The sequence below is a fragment of the Schistocerca serialis genome, chromosome 2 (genome assembly GCF_023864345.2).
Source record: "Schistocerca serialis cubense isolate TAMUIC-IGC-003099 chromosome 2, iqSchSeri2.2, whole genome shotgun sequence".
Lineage (NCBI taxonomy): Eukaryota > Metazoa > Arthropoda > Insecta > Orthoptera > Acrididae > Schistocerca > Schistocerca serialis.
This window is the reverse complement of record NC_064639.1, coordinates 1,047,950,252-1,047,971,957: the sequence shown is the minus strand read 5'-3', so window position 1 is coordinate 1,047,971,957 and position 21,706 is coordinate 1,047,950,252. Positions and strand designations below refer to the sequence as shown.

Here is a 21,706-nt window from a genome sequence, read left to right as displayed (position 1 = left end):
CCAAATCAACAGACCTTTAATATCATTACATTCGAGGTCAATAAATATAATTTGCATCATGTACTGCTGCTTCCAGCGGTGTGCAGTACCAAATAATCACCACAACCATTGAAATTGTCAATCTTCACATTAATTCTATTGTGTTTAGTCTTGATTGTGACAATGCTGATGCAGGAACGCTCCTCCATATACCGCGTAAATTATTCTTGTCTGCACCAAACCTCTTGATGCAGGATCTCAGCACAGAGTGAAATGATGAACAGATAGACTTTGAACTCTTAACCATGTGAATAAATATTCCCTTTTTAATAACTTTTTATAATAGTTGTAATGAATGATTACAACACACATTTTTAACAGTGCTGGTATCAAAAATCTAAGCATATGTCTGTACACTACCACTTACTGAAACAAAAGAAGGAAGATACATGAATTAATAAATGGATGAGTGTATTTCTTATTTTGTTTCACACAGATATTTAAAAATGTTATCAAAACATTACCCTTGCCACAAAACAACTCGTTAATTTACCTTTGGTGGTGTCTATACCTCATTCAGTTTACGTTTAGCTTATATATATACAAGAAAAGAAAAGAATGAAAAAAATAAGATTCAGTACAAAGACAGTTCATGAAATACATCAATTCAGTTGAAGATGTAACAGAAACAGTAAATCAACTAATCACTACAAATTATTTAGAAAAACTATCATCACATCTGATAAAATCATCTCCCAAAAAAGTGGAAAAGTGAGAGAAAACGTCATATTGATCACTAAAAATGGTTCCACTAAATGTTTAAATGCAAATCAATACCTGATTATTGAGGCTGTAACAAACAGCTCTGGCAGAAATATTGCAAATTCGAATCAGAGTACACTGCACCTCTCAGCATTCCTTAAAAATCGAACTTAGTGTTGGCATGAAAACAACATTACAACCACGATAGGCAAGTCAGTAACAAACAAATAATAATAAAGAGTCTGCAGCCCATGATGTAAGGCAGAATTTATGTGTGAATAATGTCTCTATTGACAAAACAAAAGCTGGACATGAAAAGAACATTGCAACAAATCAGAACAAATAAATCATAATAAACAGCCTACAGTTCATGAAGCATTGCAGAATCAATGCATGAATAATGTTTGCTTATACAGTTCAGAAACTGGCATCAATAATAAACAAAATAGTCTTCACAATTCTGTGAGTCTTTCAAAAGAGAAACTTTCACCCCATACAAATACAGACTGATGTGAGGTACATTGTAGGAAAACAACTGCTCATTGTACAGATAAGCAAGTGTCATGCCCTGCAGCAAAACAACAAACCAACAACATGAAGTGACTCAGAATGCACCTGTACAACTCAAAACACTGTAGTAGTAGTAGTAGTAATTTTATTAATCCTGTAGATTATTCATTGTGTGCAGAGAAGCACATGATGATAGAGGACAAATCAAAAATGGAGATATGGTAGTGAAAGGATGTGAAGTTTCTTAAATAATGGCTTGCATGAGCTTCTTGCAACAGCATTTTCTATGGCTCTTACAATTCTCTTTTGGCAAATAAAACAACTTTTGCTGGCAGATGCATTTCCCCAAAAGATTATGCCATATCACAATAATAATTCTGCCTGGGTGAGGTATACATTTTTAGTGCCTCTTTCGATGTTCAACCAGAAAGAATTTTGATAGTGTAACAAATGGTATTCAATTTATTTGTAATGTATTTTGCATGTTAGAGCATCTTAGATCTTCTTGGATCCTTATTCCAAGAAATTTTGTAGAGCTTACATTTCAAGGGTTCTGGTAAACAACTCTGTGTCTGGTGTTAGTGAGCATTTATTTTGCACTGTGTGTAAGCGCACTGTAACTGTTTTTTCTGTGTTTATTACTAGATTGTTTCCAGAAAAACAGTCTGTAATGAAGCTGGTACACTTTTTAATCTCATGCAGTAGTTCTTCTCTGGTCCTTCCTTTTATTATCACATTGTGTCATCTGCAAATTTTATGTAATTATGGCGTGGACTGGTCGGTTCCAAGTCATTTGCAAGAGTAGAAACAGAATTGGTCCTAGAATGAAGTCTTGTGGTACACTGTACTTAATGTTCTGCTTTTCTCAGCAGTAGGACTTCATGTTGTTCCCTTCTTGGATAGCAAGCTCAACTCCTTGCTCTCTATTTTGGAGATATGATTTGATCCATTCATAGGCTGGGTCCCTAATACCTACAGATTCAAGTTTCTAAAGCAAGACGTTGTGATTGATGACATCAAATGCTTTAGAGAGGTCTAGAAGTGTGGCTGAGATATGCTGTTTGCTCTGTATTGCATTTAAGGCTGCATTTAGGAGTGCAAAAATAGCAGTCTTAGTAGATTTAGATTTTCGAAACCCATGTTGTGTATTTGAAAAGTAATTATTTTTTCTATGAAATTGATTAGTCTTTTATAACAGAGTTTCTCAGTTATTTTGGAAAAACAAGACAGTGGTGAAATAGGCCTGTAGTTTGATACTTCTGTTTTTATCCCTTTCTTCAACAGAGATTTTACTTTTGCTGTCTTCAATTTTTCTGGGAACACCCCTTCTGATAGAGATCAGTTACAGATGACAACAAGTGGCCTGGCTAGGAGGGGAGCACATTTCTTCAAGATGTAGTCAGGGATATTGTCAGTACCAAAGAAGAATTTGGGCTTCAGTTCTTTGATTATAGCAAGTATTTCCTTTTCATTGGTGGGGTATAGAAAAATAGGTTTATTATTTGTAGCACACATCTGAATTGATTTCTGGGAGTACATCATAAATTTTGATTTGTAAGATGTTCAGCTATCTGTGTAAAGTAGGAATTAAATTTATTTGCAGTTTGTGTAGGTTCAGTTATCACAACTGACTTCTCCATTGGGCAGTTAATATTATGGAAATCTGTCTGTTGTGCTGCAGCTTCCTTCCTTACAATATTCCATGTGCCTTTCATCTTATTGGTGGAATTTTTTATATATATGTAATTTTCCATTATTTTTGCTTGTTTGACAACATTTTTGAAGATCTTTTTATAGGTTTTGTAATAAGTATCAAATTTAGATTACTGTACGTGAGCTGTGTGGACAATCTGTGTAGTAATCTTTTTTTTGTCTGAGGTTACCAGAATCCCAGAAGTGATCCATTTATTTTTTGTTTTCCTTGTGTATATTTTTCTCCGTGTTGGAGGGAAGCAAAATTCAAAACAGTAGGAAAAATTACTGATAAAATTATTATATATCTAAAAACAAAGATGATGTGACTTACCAAATGAAAGTGCTGGCAGGTCGACAGACACACAAACAAACACAAACATACACACAAAATTCAAGCTTTCGCAACAAACTGTTGCCTCATCAGGAAAGAGGGAAGGAGAGGGAAAGACGAAAGGATGTGGGTTTTAAGGGAGAGGGTAAGGAGTCATTCCAATCCCGGGAGCGGAAAGACTTACCTTAGGGGGAAAAAAGGACGGGTATACACTTGCGCGCACACACACACATATCTATCCACACATATACAGACACAAGCAGACATATTTAAAGACAAAGAGTTTAGGCAGAGCTCTGCCCAAACTCTTTGTCTTTAAATATGTCTGCTTGTGTCTGTATATGTGTGGATAGATATGTGTGTGTGTGCGCGAGTGTATACCCGTCCTTTTTTCCTTTTTTTTCCCCCTAAGGTAAGTCTTTCTGCTCCCGGGATTGGAATGACTCCTTACCCTCTCCCTTAAAACCCACATCCTTTCGTCTTTCCCTCTCCTTCCCTCTTTCCTGATGAGGCAACAGTTTGTTGCGAAAGCTTGAATTTTGTGTGTATGTTTGTGTTTGTTTGTGTGTCTGTCGACCTGCCAGCACTTTCATTTGGTAAGTCACATCATCTTTGTTTTTAGATATATTTTTCCTACGTGGAATGTTTCCCTCTGTTATAACCATATGATAAAATTATTATATTTTCCATCTGTGTGTTTGCAGTTATAAATTACTTTCCTGTTTTCTTTGCTCAAGTAATGGAAAAAGTTATTTATATTTTCGTTGCTGTATTTTCTACTGTTGGTTGTTAGGCAGTGTTTAAAGTGCAGCTCAGTTTCTGTGCTCAGAGAGAGTTTTTGAGCTGTGTGATCCCCAAAGCCCGTGTTTAGTGTTTCTATTTTATAGTTCATTTCTACATTTACAAATACTGGATCAGTGGTGGTAGGTGAAGTCTTTGTGATATGAGTTGCTGTTTCTACAGTATATCCCATGTTACATGTTTGCAAGAGATTCAGTAATTCATTTTCTTTAGTGTCCTTTGCGAAGTCAATATTAAAATCACCACATAAAATAACTCTTCTGTTTCTTTGTGTTAGCCTGTTAAGTGAATATTCTAAACTTTTTCGGAAAGTATTTATGTCACCAGTTGGACATCTGTATACACAACAACGGCTTGTTTATTGTCCACTATCTCAACTCCTGATAGCTCTACATCTTTTTCCTTCATTATTTCCACAGAAAATTTGTATTTACAAAGTTTGTATTATTCCTTATGAATATACAACTGCCACCATGTTTAAGAATTTGTCTACAGAAATAACAACCTAGCACAAAGTTGGGTAGGGCCACAGTATGTAACTTGTCCTCATCAAGCCAATGTTCTGAGACACACAATAATGAGGTAGTTTTTAATTCATTTTCTAAAAGGATTTGGATTTACTTATTTTACTAGATAGTGACTGCACATTTTGATGAAAAAGAACGAAGTACATATTTTTCTGTTTTACTTGTGAGTTTAGAGATAAGATGTTACTGTGACTTACCTGTGAGTTGGCAGGCTGATTTTTCACATTTTTATATTTTTCCTAGCTGTATAAAACTGCACTTCAGAAACCTTTAGAGGAAGAAAGACTAATACCCCAAGCAGCTGCTGTAATATGTCAGGAAATTCAGGTGCCAGAGACAGAAAAAATCTGACAATAGGCACTGCTGATGAGCATGGAATGCTATATGGAGAGAAAATGGCATGGTTTCATTTAGGAAAATTGAAAAATGACACTACAATGAAAATGTAATCAAATTTCTGGAGAAAATCGTTCCAGGACATAGCAACTTTCAACTTGAGAAACTAGAAACTAAGGGTGTAAACAACAGCTTCAAGATTGGTGTTGACTTCCATCTAAAGGACAAGGTAATGGACACTGCCGTATGGCCCAAGAATATTGTATTAAGGCATTTTTTATTCCGGTGATCAACCAATGTTCCAATAAACAGAGTCTGAAATTATAAACCTCGACTATATATTATCATACAGAAAGAACATTAGGGATGACAGTGAATAGGCCATAGTTATAGCAAGTGTTAATGTGCAGTGTTTAAGAACCAAGGTGGATCTATTTATTTTCTTTGTAGAAGAAATGAAACCAGATGTTTTATGTATCGGTGAGCAGTGGTTGGCTGAAGCAGAAGGTGACTGTTACAGATTGATTGAATATTCAGATATGGTAAACTTATGGTATCGAGCTGCTACAATTCATGGTGGCATATCTGTGCATGCAAAGAAAAAACTTAGTGTCAAGGAAACTGATTTAAGAACTTTTGTACAGACCTGGATCTCAAACTGGCTTCACTAGCGTTAGCAAATATTGATCTCATTGTTGTCATCGTCTCTGTGTATCATTCACCAGATGGTAACTTTGAAACCTTTATTGCACATATGCAGAACTGTTTATCTTACCTTACATGCCTTAAGTCTAAAATTGCATTGTGTGGTGACTTCGACATGCTTAAAGGTGATGGAGGTACTAAAGAGCAAGTCTTCATGAACTTAATAAACAGCTATTGGCTGTTTGTTGCAAACAAATTCCCAACAAGGGGTAATGCCTGTCTAGACGGGGTTATCACTGACCTCAATATCTGCGATTACAGTATCAGTGCAGTTGAACCAATGATTGCAGACTACAGTGCGGTAGTAATGGAACTCAGCATGAAGAGCAAGAGTAAATTGCAACCACACATGGCATTCAAACTACACATTCAGTGTCCAGAATGAGATTTTCACTCTGCACCGGAGTGTGCACTGATATGAAACTTCCTGGCATATTAAAGCTGTGTGCCAGACCGAGACTCGAACTCAGGACCTTTGCCTTTCGCGGGCAACTGTTCTTCTTTCAGGAGTGCTAGTTCTGCAAGGTCTGCAGGAGAGCTTCTGTTAATTTTGGAAGGTAGGAGACGAGGTACTGGCAGAAGTAGCTGTGAGGACAGGGCATGAGTCGTGCTTGGGTAGCTTAGTTGGCAGAGCAGTTGCCTGCGAAAGGCAAAGGTCCTGATTTCGAGTCTCGGTCCGGCACATAGTTTTAATCTGCCAGGAAGTTTCATATCAGTGCACACTCCGCTGCAGAGTGAAAATCTCATTCTGGAAACATCCCCAAGGCTGTGGCTATGCCGTGTCTCTGCAATATCCTTTCTTTCAGGAGTGCTAGTTCTGCAAGGTCTGCAGGAGAGCTTCTGTTAAGTTTGGAAGGTAGGAGATGAGGTACTGACAGCAGTAAAGCTGTGAGGACGGCGCGTGAGTCATGCTTGGATAGGTCAGTTAGTAGAGCAGTTGCCCGCGAAAGGCAAAGGTCCTGAGTTTGAGTCTCTGTCCGGCACACAGTTTTAACCTGCCAGGAAGTTTCATACACATTAAGTAGAAGGGGTCATCAAAGAAGAGAGATTAAAGGTAGCTAGGTAGATTAAAAGTCATTATATCAATGTTCCGAGACTGTATGAAGACAGTTTTTGATCTTCAAACTAAAGACCTGCTTCATTGTACCTACTTAAAGAGCCAAGAGACTTTACAGAAAGAGAGTGAAGGATGCAAAGTAGAAAAACAATGAAAAGTTAATTAAAGAGACTCATAATCCATGTAAAGCTACTTCGAATCTGGTAAATGAGTGCAATAAGAAGCCTACCTCTGTCTTAAATTCTTGTAGTCCTGATGCCTTCAGTCAACACTTCATAAGAATAGTAAGAAATACTTAGGTTTAGATCCCACAGCTCATATAAAAACATAAGCTGTTGCACTACTAAAAACTGGAAGAAAGTGCACCCTAACAACATCGTAAAAATAGTGAATACATTTAAATATTAAGAGAGTGCAGATATCTATGGCATGTCCTGGACAATGCTGAAGAAGATTATTCCACAGCTTGCTTAACCACTAGCTACAGTAATCAACAAATGTTTATCCTTTGGCATCTTCCCAGAATTCCTGAAACTGGCACAGACAATACCAGTCTACAAAAAAGTGACCCAAAAGTGACCCATGCAAAACGTCCAGTTTCAGACCAATTTCCACAATCCCCATTCAAGCTTAAGTTATGGAGTCTGTAATGAAACACCAGCTACAAAATTACTTCAAACAGAATGAACTCTTTCAGGACACATAGCATGGTTTTCGCAAGGGAATGTTGACAGTTACAGCAGCAGTGGACTTAAATTAGTAAGACAAGGCAATGGTTTGAAGACAGGGAAAGTGCGGCACTGACACTCTGCAACTTCAGCAAGGCACTTAACTGCATCTCACACAAAATATTGTTTAGTAAATTAAACTGATATGGTATTGTAGGTGTTGTGCTCATTACTCTTCAATCCTGTCTTGAAAACTGAAAGCAGGTAGTATTGGTTCATGGTGACTTTCCCCAAGAACAAAAACTGGAGCATGGGGCCCATCATAGGGCCTCTCCTGTTCCTAATTTCCATCAACAAGCTGGATTGTAACAACCAAATGTTATAATTTGCTGATGACACCAATCTTTTTGCAAAAGGAAAAGCTGCTGAACAACGTCTGCAAGCAACAAAAATGCTGCTTTAAAACATCACAGAATGGTTCATCAACAATAAAATGAATGAAGGAAAAAGCACATCATCTGATATGCAGCCTCAGATAATATGGAGGCTGTCAAACTGCTGGGATTTGTGACTGACAGCAAACTATCAATGAAGGAGCATACATTATATGTGCTCCTTCATTGATAGTTTGCTGTCAATCACGAATCCCAGCAGTTTGACAGCCTCCATATTATCAAGGTACCCAAATACTGGAGCACTGCAGGCCTATATCCACTTGGTTAGGAATAATGATAATCTTCAACCAGTTTGTATTGTTATGCCTCATCACTGTAAAAGAAAACCGAGGGTTTTCAGGATGAGGCAATTCATACATAATCATGACACTCACAACAAGAGGAACATTGATACACCAAGCTGTCGACTGTCTAGAACACAAAATAGTTTTCCACTGGTTGCGTTAAAAATGTTCAACTCTTTGCCCCGAGAAGTGCAGTCCCTGCCACCAGGACCATTCAAAAGGAAAATTACAAAGGACCTGAAAGAGTACCCACTGTAATTCATAGGATAATTCTTTAATAGTAGCCAAAGTGAATGCACAAAATGATACTGTATCATTTTACGTACAATGAATATTTTTCAACATTATAATGAAAAGGACAGTTGCTACTCACCATAGAGCAGGAGATGCTGAATCACAGAAACACACAACAATAAGCCCAACTCTCTCTCTCTCTCTGTCTCTCACTCACACACACACACACACACACACACACACACACACACACACACGTAAATAACTTATATGCGTGTATGTAATCAAGATGTAGTCTGTCCAGTCAGGACTGGTAAATGACACAGATGACTGTTTATTCTTAGAGAATGCTTATTAGCAATTTTTCAAGGATAATTCTTGAGATTTCTAGCAGTTCAGTCATATGTATTTTCTGTTTAATAAACTTTTGTTCATCATTAAATTTCTCAAATATTCCGTTTAAGTATGTAATGCTATATGCCTGTCTTTTACTTTTTTCTTTTTTTAAAATGTAAAATCACCTCATTTTGCTTTTTGTAGTATGGAAGTAATACCACTGTGTGTGTGTGTGTGTGTGTGTGTGTGTGTGTGTGTGTGTGTGCGTGTGTGTGTGTGTGTGTGTGTTTTTTTCATTCTCAGCATGCCATGTTGCTCGATGTGAAACGGAAATAAAGACATTTAGGAAGTATATGTTTCACATGATATTGCAATACACGTATAAAATCATTGACATATATTGTATTGTGAGACCTGAGTTTCTCCTGGTGTATACAACTTTCAAATAACTTCTGGGAATTCAGCCAGGTAACACATTCAGCGACCGCCGATATTTCGACGGGTGAACACCCCGCCATTTTCAAGGCAAACTTCGACAATCGACGGACAGGCAACAGACATGCAAATTTAAAACCTCAGTTCTTGGATTGATACAGGAAAGATAACACACACACTGAACACTAATGCCACCAAAGATGAACAAGTCAGAGATATCGATAGTGAGAATACAAACTCGCAGGTGTGGTAGCATTGATTCTGTCCCTCTGTGTTTTGACAAGGGAGAGAGAGCCGGATTCCAGAGTTCAACCAAAAATCTCCATCCCTGTTAACAAGGTTGCTCGCTAATTTAATCTTAACTGCCTCCTTAATAACATTGTCCCAATAGCTGGATGTGCATGCCAATATCTCGGTGTTATTATATAACATGGGGTGACCACTACCCAAGTAATGTTCGGCATAGCAGATCTACTTGGCTGCTATAATTCTGTGTGCCATTTATGCTCAGTACATCGGTCCTCCATGGTCCTGATAGTTCGACCAATATATGCTATGCTGGAGCTACAAGGAATGTGATATACACCCGCCTTAAACAGACCAAGATCATCCTTAACAGAACTCAAAAGCGCTCTAATTTTAGATGGAAGTAGGAAAACACATTTCACATTGTATTTCCATAAAATACGACTGATCTTGTTGGAAGTGTTTCCTACATAAGGCAAAAAGGCAGTAGACTTAGGTGTCGACTCAGAATTATCATTAATCACCCAATGTACAGTTGATCGATAGCGCAATGCACGTTCAACCTGTGTATCACTATAACCATTTTGACAAAATGTAACTTCAAGATGGGACAGCTCAGCTGGCAAAGTCTCAGCGTCGGAAACAACATGTGCCCTGTGTACCATGGTCCGAAGTACCCCTACACGCTGAGCCGGGTGGTGACAACTATTAGCCTGTAAGTACAAGTCGGTGTGAGTACGTTTCCTGTAGACTGCATGTACCAGTGATCCATCACGTTAGAAGTAAAAGCTGAAGAGGCACTTAAATAACAATAAAGTAATTCTTAATCTAAAAAAGACGAGTAACATAAATAAGAAACCTAATATAGCACCACTTGAGATGAACATATCAGGATATTTGGAAAAAGAATCAGTCCAACATGCTATGCTTGAAAGCAACATACTATGCACACACAAATTCTATCATCTGTTATAGCATAATATTCTGGGGTGCAAAAACTCAGAATGTGGAAAACATAATCAGCTGCAAAAACAAACCATCAGAATAATGAGCAAGAATAACAAAAGGGCCCACTGCATTGAGCTACTAAAACAGTGGGGTATTCTGACAGTTCCAAATGAATACAAATTTCAAACTGCAGTTTTTATACAAAATCATTGAGGAGTATGCAGCAAACAGCTCCATACATGATCATCAAACCAGATACAGCAATTGCAAAACAGATACAAGCAATGATTCTAGAATGAAATTTTCACTCTGCAGAGGAGTGTGTGCTGATATGAAACTTACTGGCAGATTAGAACTGTGTGCTGGACTGAGACTCGAACTCGGGACCTTTGCCTTTCGCGGGCAAGTGCTCTACTGACTGAGCTACCCAAGCACTAGTCACGCCTCATCCTCCCAGCTTTAATTCCGCCAGTACCTTGTCTCCTACCTTCCAAACTTCACAGAAGCTCTCCTGCGAACCTTGCAGAACTAGCACTCCTGGAAGAAAAGATATTGCGGAGACATGGCTTAGCCACAGCCTGGGGGATGTTTCTAGAATGAAATTTTCTCTCTACAGTGGAGTGTACGCTGATATGAAACTTTCTGGCAGATTAAAACTGTGTGCCAGACCGAGACTCAAACTTGGGACCTTTGCCTTTTGCAGGCAAATGCACTTGCCCGCGAAAGGCAGAGGTCCCGAGTTCGAGTCTCGGTCCGGCACACAGTTTTAATCTGCCAGGAAGTTTCACAAGCGATGATTGTTTGTATGTAGATAGAATGAAAAGAGCAAAGACCCAAACCACTATGTTTCACCAAAGATTTACGATATACCCCTCAGGGGCTCAGCATTTGTTTGCTGAGTATGGGATTGGAACCTTGGAGTTCCTGAACAGTGGACTGGTAAGCACCACTAGTCCCCAGTCACCGTAAGATATGGGCATGCTTCAGCAATCACTGTATGGTCCAGCAGTGAAATGTTGTGTGTCAAAGGAAATGGGGATCTTGGCTTGACCACCTGGATCAAGAGGATGGTAAAAATCTCTATAAAAAATCACTCAATCTCAAGGTGTGCAGCATGCTGATGAGATGCAGGGCTGTTGAGGTGGGGCAGTCATTAGCAGGCAACCTCTGGAGAACCCACCGCATCTGAGTTATATAAGGTTTACCTGGGCACATAGGGCTCTGTCTAGGTGGACTTTTATTTCCCTCACTGCTCATGGGACCAACATGGAAAGGGTGGGCTGCCGGTAGGTACCAACACCCACAGAAACAAGAGGGCTTGTGTAGCCAGTCCTCCAGACTTGGACTTTACACAGACTCTGTCAGTATTGAGTAACAGAACACACGCTGGTAGCTGGAATGGGTTTCTTATAATTAAATTAAAGAAGAGAGAGATTAGAGTCCACACGGAGACATACCGACAATCCTTCTTTCCACGAACAATACGAGACTGGAATAGAAGGGAGAACCGATAGAGGTACTCAAGGTACCCTCCGCCACATACCGTCAGGTGGCTTGTGGAGTATGGATGTAGATGTAGATGTAGAAGGGAGCTTTGAGAAAGTTTGACCTTTTTACATACAAAAAGAGTTAGAGGGAATCGCTGGAAGCTTCAAATCTGTCAAGCGCTTGCGAAACAGGACTCTGTTAGTACAAACATCCAATTGCCAAAAAGTGAAGAACATCCAGAAAACTCAGTGCCTCAGGTAGTATGCAGTACACCTCAGGTTGTAAGCGAGCAGCCACTTATAGTAAATGTGGTAAGGCCACCCATGAAGGTATTGGTTGTGCATGTCCTCCAAAGTGTGTAAACAGCTTTGGTGATTATCCTGTCTGGAATAGGGACTGCAGTGTCTTTCTTGAAGAAAGGAAGATACAGGAAATCAAAATAAGTAAATGTATTTCATATGTAAAGGCCAAACAGATCTATAAGGCCATTCAGCTGTGATGTTTGCTACCTCCTTTGCATCCGCTCTTAAACAATCTGTTCAGAAGAGCGATGCTGCTACCTAAACAGAGGTTGCTAGTGTCAGCACAAGCACCTGCATTTGCCAGTGCACTTGTGGCTCTGCAATTCCTTCAAAGCCTCTCCCAAAACATCACACAACTCTGTTGTTGCTAATGTTGCAGAAGTCCTTGACCCTCCAAAGGTTCAGTCTGGTCCACCATCTAGCGGTGCCACTACCACTGCTGCAGGTTTGGCTCTGAAGCCTACCCAGGGCAAAAAAATCAAATGTCAAGCGTAAACCAGCAACATAGTCTGGAAGCAAACAGTCTGATGATGTCAACGTCCTACAATCTGATGTCTCTCCTGACTCTTCGGTAGAACCAATGGAGCTTGGTGTTGGACTGGGGCAATCATATCGTTCCAAAACTGAGCCCCTGTCCATTACAGGCTTCCCTCCCCAGCATAAAGGCAGGGTGAAAGTGCATCCCCCATGCTAGATGCCTCCCATATTACAGTGGAACATTAATGGGTTCAGGACACTTGTGGACGAAGGGAAATTGCTGGGAGAGGAATGCAATTGACACCCCTGTACTATGTGGCTATACCCTTCACCTGACTGGGGACAGAGCCAATGGGTGTTTTGCTATGTTTGTCAGTAACATCCATCACTCCTCTGCTCTCCCCCCTGGCTACCAAACTGCAAGCAGTTATGGTTGAAATTCGTGAGTTTTGGTGGATCACTATTTGGTCGCTGTATCTCCTTCCACAAGACACTATCAACTCTGAGGCTCTCATAGGTCTTGTAGAACAACTCCCATGACCTTTCTCCTACTGGGAGACTATAATGCCTACTATGTTTTGTGGGGCTCAATATCTACTTGCCCTCGGGGTCAGGTTTTGGAGAACCTCATGACCTCTCACAAGCTGTGCATCCTAAACACAGATACTTACACTCATTTCTGTACTGCTACTCGGTCATTCTCAGCCATCGACCTCTCCTACTGTTATCTAGCCCTCACAGACTCTACACAATGGGAAGCCATTGATTACCTCCATTCCAGTGAGCACTTCCCACTCCGCATTCACCTACTGGATGGAGCATTAGCTGAAGAGAAGCCACTGACATGGATGGTCAGCAGGGCTAACTGGACACTGTTCAGCCAGGTAGCTGTGTTTTAACATTGCAACAGCATCCAGGAATGGGTGGACTATATCACACAAGTGATCCTTCACGCCACTGACTTATCCCTCCCAAAGTCCACAAGTCATCTCCGGAGGTGACCTGTGCCTTAGTGGACAGATGAGTGCCATTCAACCATCTGGAACATATGTGCAGCTCTTCAACAATTTAAAAGCTGCCCTACAGCAGACAACCTCATATCCTTTCAAGTCGCAAGAGCAAAAGCCCGACATGATTAAGGAGAGCAAGAACAGGTCATGATAACAGTTCCTAGACTCCATCAACCACTCCACTTGTTCTACGAAAGTATGGGAACCCATCAGGAGGATTTCTGGTAAACACATTCACCAATAGCAGCAGTGCTGACATGCAGATGTCTCCAAACAGTGCCCAGTCACATTGCTCAGATGCTGGCAGAGAATTTTGCACAAACTACTACAAATTCCAGTCAGGATCTAGCATTTCGTCACTGCCATGTGATTGTAGAGAGGGAAAAATTGGACTTTAGATTCAATGATTCAGGGACTTATAAGTACCCTTTCTCCACGTGGGAGCTGGAATAAGCCCTGTCTGAGACTTGTGATACTGCACCCGGTCGTGACCAGATCTGGTACTGCATGCTTGGACATTTGCCAGCAGCACTGAAAGAAATCCTCCTTGAATGTTTTAATTTTATATGGTAGACAGGCAACTTCCCCAACTCATGGAGAGAGGGCAGCATGTGTTATTAGAGTATCGCCTTAACGAGCTGCATAGGGAAGACCCTGGAGTGAATGGTTAACTGTCATCTGGTCTGGCTGTTAGAGACCAGGCAACTCCTTAGCTGCTTTCAGCGTGGATTCTGAAGATTTCAGTCCACTGTTGACAACCTGACCCTGCTAGAGGCAGGTATTCAGCAGGCTTTCCTACGTATACTGTGTTGGCATATTCTTCGATAACAGTAAGGTGTGTGATACTACTTGATGACCCTGTATTCTCACACAACCGCATCAATGGGGCTTTCATGGCCACCTCTCCATCTTCGTTCGGTCTTTCCTGCCTCAGTGGTATTTTAGGACCAGAGTTGATGATTAAATGTCAGATTGTTTTGTTCAGGAGAATGGTGACCCTCAGGGCAGTGTTTTAAGTGGTACCCTCTTTGCCGTAGCCATCAACAGTATCACGTCTATGGTAAGGAGTCCCGTACAGTGCTCCTTATTTGTGGATGGTTTTGCTGTTTTTTGTTCCTCCTCCAGTGTTGGAACAGCTAGCCATCAGCTGAAACTTAACAGTGCACAGGTTAGAGGAGCGGGCTGCAAAGAAGGGTTTTCAGTTTTTTCTGCAGATAAGTGTTGCGCGCGCGCGCGTGTGTGTGTGTGTGTGTGTGTGTGTGTGTGTGTGTGTGTGTGTGTACATTTTAATTGTTCGTGTTGTATTTTTAATTTACTGGTCGTCTTGCATATGAGGGAGACCATACTGAATTATAGAGATTCAGTGAGGTTCCTGGGGCTCATTTTTGGTTCCAAATTGTTGTGTTTGTCACACCTGAGAGACCTGAAAGCCAGAACCCTGAAGGCAAGTAGCTTAGCCACAGGTCTTGGGGAGTCGACAGGATGCATCTCCTCCAGTTTTATAGGGCTTTCATTCATTTACAGTTGGACTATGGGTGTACGGTGTATGGATTGTTGAGGCCTTCTTATTTGAAGATCTACATCTACATTTGCATCTACATCCATACTCCGCAAGCCACCTGATGGTGCGTAGCAGAGGGTACTTTGAGTACCTCTATCGGTTCTCCCTTCTATTCCAGTCTCGTAGTGTTCGTGGAAATAAAGATTGTCACTATGCCTCTGTGTGGGCTCTAATCTCTCTGATATTATCCTCATGGTCTCTTTGCGAGATATACATAGGAGTGAGCAATATACTACTTGACTCCCCGGCGAAGGTATGTTCTCGAAACTTCAACAAAAGCCCATACCAAGCTACTGAGCGTCTCTCCTGCAGAGTCTTCCACTGGAGTTTATCTATCATCTCCGTAACGCTTTCACGATTACTAAATGATCCTGTAATGAAGTGCACTGCTCTCCGTTGGATCTTCTCTATCTCTTCTATCAACCCCATCTGGTACGGATCCCACACTGGTGAGCAATATTCAAGCAGTGGGCGACCAAGTGTACTGTAACCTACTGCCTTTGTTTTTGGATTGCATTTCCTTAGGATTCTTCCAATGAATCTATGTCTGGCATCCGTTTTACAGGCGATCAACTTTATATGATCATTCCATTTTAAATCACTCCCAATACCTACTCCCAGATAATTCACAGAATTAACTGCTTCCAGTTTTTGACCTGCTATATTGTAGCTAAATGATAAAGGATCTTTCTTTCTATGTATTCGCAGCACATTACACTTGTCTAAATTGAGATTCAATTGCCATTCCCTGCACCATGTGTCAATTCGTTGCAGATCCTCCTGCATTTCCGTACAATTTTCCATTGTTATAACCTCTCGATATACCACAGCATCATCCACAAAAAGCCTCAGTGAACTTCCAATGTTATCCACAAGGTCATTTATGTATGCTGTGAATAGCAACAGTCCTCTGACACTCCCCTGCGGCACACCTGAAATCACTCTTACTTCGGAAGACTTCTCTCCATTGAGAATAACATGCTGCGTTCTGTTATCTAGGAACTCTTCAATCCAATCACACAATTGGTCTGATAGTCCATATGCTCTTACTTTGTTCATTAAATGGCTGGGGAACTGTATCGAATGCCTTGCAGAAGTCAAGAAACATGGCATCTACCTGGGAACCCGTGTCTATGGCCCTCTGAGTCTTGTGGACGAATAGCGTGAGCTGGGTTTCACATGATCGTCTTTTTCAAAACCCATGCTGATTCCTACAGAGTACATTTCTAGTCTCCAAAAAAGTCATTATACTCGAACATAATACGTGTTCCAAAATTCTACAACTGATCGACGTTAGAGATATAGGTCTATAGTTCTGCACATCTGTCCGATGTCCCTTCTTGAAAACGGGGATGACCTATGCCCTTTTCCAATCCTTTGGAACGCTACACTCTTCTAGAGACCTACAGTACACCACTACAAGAAGGGGGCAAGTTCCTTCGCGTACTCTGTGTAAAATCGAACTGGTATCCCATCAGGTCCAGTGGCCTTTCCTCTTTTGATCATTTTTAAGTGTTTCTCTATTCCTCTGTCGTCTATTTCGATATCTACCATTTTGTCATCTGTGCGACAATCTAGAGAAGGAATTACTGTGCAGTCTTCCTCTGTGAAACAGCTTTGGAAAAAGACATTTACTATTTCTGCCTTTAGTCTGTTATCCTCTGTTTTAGTACCATTTTGGTCACAGAGTGTCTGGACATTTTGTTTTGATCCCCCTACCGCTTTGACATATGACCAAAATTTCTTAGGATTTTCTGCCAAGTCAGTACATAGAAATCTCCTTTCGAATTCATTGAACGCCTCTCGCATAGTCCTCCTCACACTACATTTCACTTCACGTAATTTTTGTTTGTCTGCAAGGCTTTGGCTATGTTTATGTTTGCTGTGAAGTTCCCTTTGCTTCCGCAGCAGTTTTCTAACTCAGTTGTTGGACCACGGTGGCTCTTTTCCATCTCTTACGATCTTGCTTGGCATATACTCATCTAATTCATATTGTACAATGGTTTTGAACTTTGTTCGCTGATCCTCAGCACTATCTGTACTTGAGACAAAACTTTTGTGTTGAACCGTCAAGTACTATGAAATCTAATTTTTGTCACTTTTGCTAAACAGAAAAATCTTCCTACCTTTTTTAATATTTCTATTTACAGCTGAAATCATCGATGCAGTAACTGCTTTATGGTCACTGATTCCCTGTTCTGCGTTAACTGTTTCAAATAGTTCGGGTCTGTTTGTCACCAGAAGGTCTAATATGTTATTGCCACGAGTCTGTTCTCTGTTTAACTGCTCAAGGCAGTTTTCAGATAAAGCACTTCAAAAAATTTCACTGGATTCTTTGTCCCTGACACCTGTTATAAACGTTTGAGTCTCCCAGTCTATATCCAGGAAATTAAAATCTCCACCCAGAGCTATAACATGGTTGGGAAATCTACTTGAAATATTTTCCAAATTATCCTTCAGGTGCTCAGCCACAACAGCTGCTGAGCCAGGGGGCCTATAGAGACATCCAATTACCATGTCTGAGCCTGCTTTAACCGTGACCTTCACCCAAATCATTTCACATTTCGGATATCCATCAATTTCCTTCGATACTATTGCACTTCATATCGCTATAAACACGCCTCCCCCTTCACTGTCCAGCCTGTCTCTGCAGTATACATTCCAGTCTGAGTTTAGGATTTCATTACTGTTTACGTCTGGTTTCAGCCAACTTTCTGTCCTTAGTACTATATGGGCGTTGTGGCCGTTTAATAATGAGAGCAGTTCTGGGACCTTTCTATAGATGCTCCTGCAGTTTACTATTAGCACATTAATATTGCTATTCCCTGTTGCATTTTGCCTACTCTTAGCTTGCCGCGTCTCAAGAGGCATCTTGTCGGGCCAAGGGAGGGAATTCTCTAACCTAAAAAACCCACATGTGCACTCCTCACATACTTCACTACCCTTGTAGTGGCTTCGTGCATGTAGTGCACGCCTGGCCTATTCAGGGGGACCCTACACTTCTCCACCCGATAGCGGAGGTCGAGAAATTTGCACCCCAGATATCCACAGAATCGTCTGAGCCTCTGGTTTAAGCCTTCCACTCGGCTCCAAACCAGAGGACCGCGATCAGTTCAGGGAACGATACTACAAATAGTTAGCTCAGATTCCACCCCACGAGTGAGGCTTTCCGCCTTCATCAACTCCGCCAGCAGCCTGTATGAACTGAGGATGACCTCTGAACCCAGACGGCAGCAGTCATTGGTGCCGACATGAGCAACAATTTGCAGTTAGATGCACTCAGTGCTCTCTATCGCCGCCGGCAGGGCCTTCTCCACATCTCGGATGAGACACCCCCCGGCAAGCAGACAGAGTGAACACCGGCCTTCTTCCCTGACCTTTCCGCTATTTCCCTAAGCGGCTCCATCACCCACCTAACGTTGGAGCTCCCAATCACTAATAAGCCCCTCCCCCCATGTGCCTGCTCAGGCCTTGCTGAAGGAGCGGCCCCATGTCCATTCTCAGGCAGAGTGGGCGATGCCACATGGCCAGCCTCCACATTGACTCTCCACCTCGTGCGTCGCGAACGTTGCTGAACTTGCTACTCCCCTTGGGGAGAGGGTGGCCCAACCGCGCCCGGTACCAGTGAATACGTCTCGACAGCAGGGACCATGGGTGAAGCATGTAACACCTGGCGTGTAACATGCGACACACCAGACTCCCCACTGCCGCTACACTCTGAGGCAGCAGCCTGAAAACGGCTGACAGCGGCCATCAACATGTTCAGCTGTTCGCAAACAGTGGCCAGCTCCTCCTGCATCTGTACACAACAGCTACACATCCTATCCATCCTAAGAAATCAATTTACTGTAGAGAGTTAATCAGCTTTTAACTAGACTGCTAATTCACTAAAGGCGGCTGATAGCTGACTAAACTGTGGTTACTAGGCACTTCTTGTTGAAAACAATGAAAGTAGGCACTATCTGTCTCTGGACTGTATTCAAAACAAACACTAGCACTAAGGCACCACTCCTGATTAAAGGGACTCTCTCTGACTGTATTCAAAACAAACACAAAATCTATGGAACACTATTACTAGTACTCGAAAATTAAAGATTCCTAAAAGCAAAAACACATGGAAGAAGAAGTGACAAGTAAGAAAAATACAGATAATACTTAAATTAATGTAGCTCGCTGTACAGCAGATGTGAAGCAGACGGCAGTTACGACAACACTGATCATTGACCCTGTCCATCACGAGGGGCTCCGACTGACCACAGGTGCCTATAAGACCAGTCCCATACCCAGCCTCTGTGCTGAGGCTGGGAAACCACTGCTTACCATTCGGCGGCAGCTCCTCACAGTGCATCAGGCTCTGCCTTCATCCGCACTGTTGCTCGTCTGCCTCTGGAATGCATTTTTTCCAACTGCCCGTGAGTCACAATGCCATTTGGGATCTGTGTGCAATGAGTGCTGGAGTCCCTCAGTGTGGAACCAGTATGACCCCAAAGCCAGGGTTTTAACCATCTGCTGCCCTGATTACTGGAGAGGCCCAGAGTAATTTTAGATTTGGTGTTGTACAAGAGAGACTGCACTCCTGCTTCCGTTTTTAATGCGTTAGTTTCTGACATTTTACCTGAGCAGCACAATTATGTAACTTCTTTTTCATAATGACCACCAACTCCCGCATCTCCAGCCAGAACGAAACTATCATGTGGGATGCAAGCAGCAATCTGGAGGTGGAACAGGGAAGGAGAAGGGGTAGTAGTGTATGGGTGGGGTGAGAGACGAATGCTATCTGGTGGAGTGTGCAGGAACTAGACCACCAACAGGCGCAGCGTCAGGAGGTTGTGGGGCATGGAAGTGGGGGAAAAAAGGAGCAGAAAAGGAGAGGAGTGGGGAAAGATTGGCAGATAGCTGCAAATAAACAGGGTGGGGGATGAGAATGGGGAGGAATGATAGGACAGGGGAGGGTGTGGGGACAGTACGTTACCGTAGGTTGAGGGCGGGATAGTTATGGGAGTGGAGACTGTTGTAAGGATAACTTCCATCTGCACAGTTCAGAAAAGCTGGTGGTGGAGGGAAGGATCCAGATGGCTCAGGTAGTGAAGCAGTCACTGAAATCAAATGTTTTATGTTCAGCTGCGCGTTGTGCTGCAGGGTGATCTACAGTGCTCTTGGCCACAGTTTGGTGGTGGCTGTTCATCCTGGTGGACAGCTGGTTGGTAGTCATACAAATATAAAAAGGTGTGCAACGATTGCAGCAGAGCTGGTGAATGCCATGACTGCTTTCACTGGTGGCCCAGCCACTGATGGAATAGAATAAACCTGTGACAGGACTGGAATAGGACATGCTGGGTGGGTGGGATGGGCACGTTTTGGACCTGGGTCTTCCACAGTGATACGATCGTTGTGGCAAGAGACTGGGACTGGGAGTGGCAATGTGACCAGCTGCCCAAATTAGTAACTTACTTCAAAATTAATAAATCAACCTTGGGGAACAAGAGGGTGGTCAGACTACGGATGAATGAATGAATAAATAAATAAAACAGATGCTTGCCTTGTCTCTCTTTTTAACAAGGTCCCATTATGATTTTTTTTTTTTTTTCAATTACAAACATAGTAACTAGAAGGTCTGTATCATTGTGATTATTTTATAGATTTCCTTCTTACTACTAGAAGATGGTCGTGCCTGTAGTGATACAATATTTGGTCAATTATTTCACAGGGTCACAATGAATTATATACTGGGAAAAATCTTATTTGTAGTTAACCCTAAGGTATTGATAAACATAAGGAATGTAGTACTAATATTTTATCTAGTCAACACTTTCTTAATTTTCTCTTGTTGTGTCATTATGTGTTTTCTTTGATTAGTTGTGAACTGAGCACTTAACCTTTTATATAAAATTATTAACTAAGCATCATGACTTGAGACTCACATTAGCACAGGATAAAGTTTTGTTTATAAATTCATACAGTATATAGCAGTCATATACTATACAGCAACCACTCAATGATATATTTGTTACGGCTCACAAAATTCTAGTCTTTAGGTGCCCAACTATTCATAAAATTAGCTATCCAAGAAACTCATTGTCTTTCAAAATAATCTGTCTCATTTTAACTCATTGCAGTGTACTGGGATGGTTTACAGTAACAAAATTCTTAAGTAAAGTTAATAATTCAGTGAAACTACATTGTTACTTCCCAACCACCAGATGGCAATCACACAACCATGTATCAATTTAATAGCTTCCCTACTAGTCTAGGAGTATGATAATACACTGTTGCATTTTGCCCTAATGAAATCCTCCTAATCATAAAAGTCCAGCCTAAGGAACTGTCAATAAAATAAATTGCAAAACTTAAATAAATGTGAAATATTAAGTAAAATGATACAGGGACAGTCTGTTAGGACAAGGAATGATGTAATTATTCAATCTCTGTTTTATTTGTCTCAAGAAAATTGAATTGTGGCCTTACAGAGGCTAATACTTACAGGGAAACAAAGACCAGTATGGTATGAAGTATCAGTGCAGCCAAAGCAAGCAAAGTGTGCACAGGCAACATTTAACTC

General features: G+C 41.3%; 1 protein-coding gene across 3 annotated transcripts in view; it reads right to left on the bottom strand.

Moving 5' to 3' along the window:
• LOC126458486 (leucine-rich repeat protein SHOC-2-like) overlaps positions 1-21,706 on the bottom strand; it is a 180,679-nt gene that overhangs the window by 38,316 nt on the left and 120,657 nt on the right. Inside the window, exon 6 of one of the 3 annotated variants that reach the window (XM_050095578.1) lies at positions 74-405. The exons of the other annotated variants lie outside the window; for them this stretch is intronic. The gene's annotated coding sequence lies outside the window, so the exon portion shown is untranslated. Of the gene's footprint in view, positions 1-73; positions 406-21,706 lie in introns of those variants that run through there. 3 annotated transcript variants of the gene reach the window in all.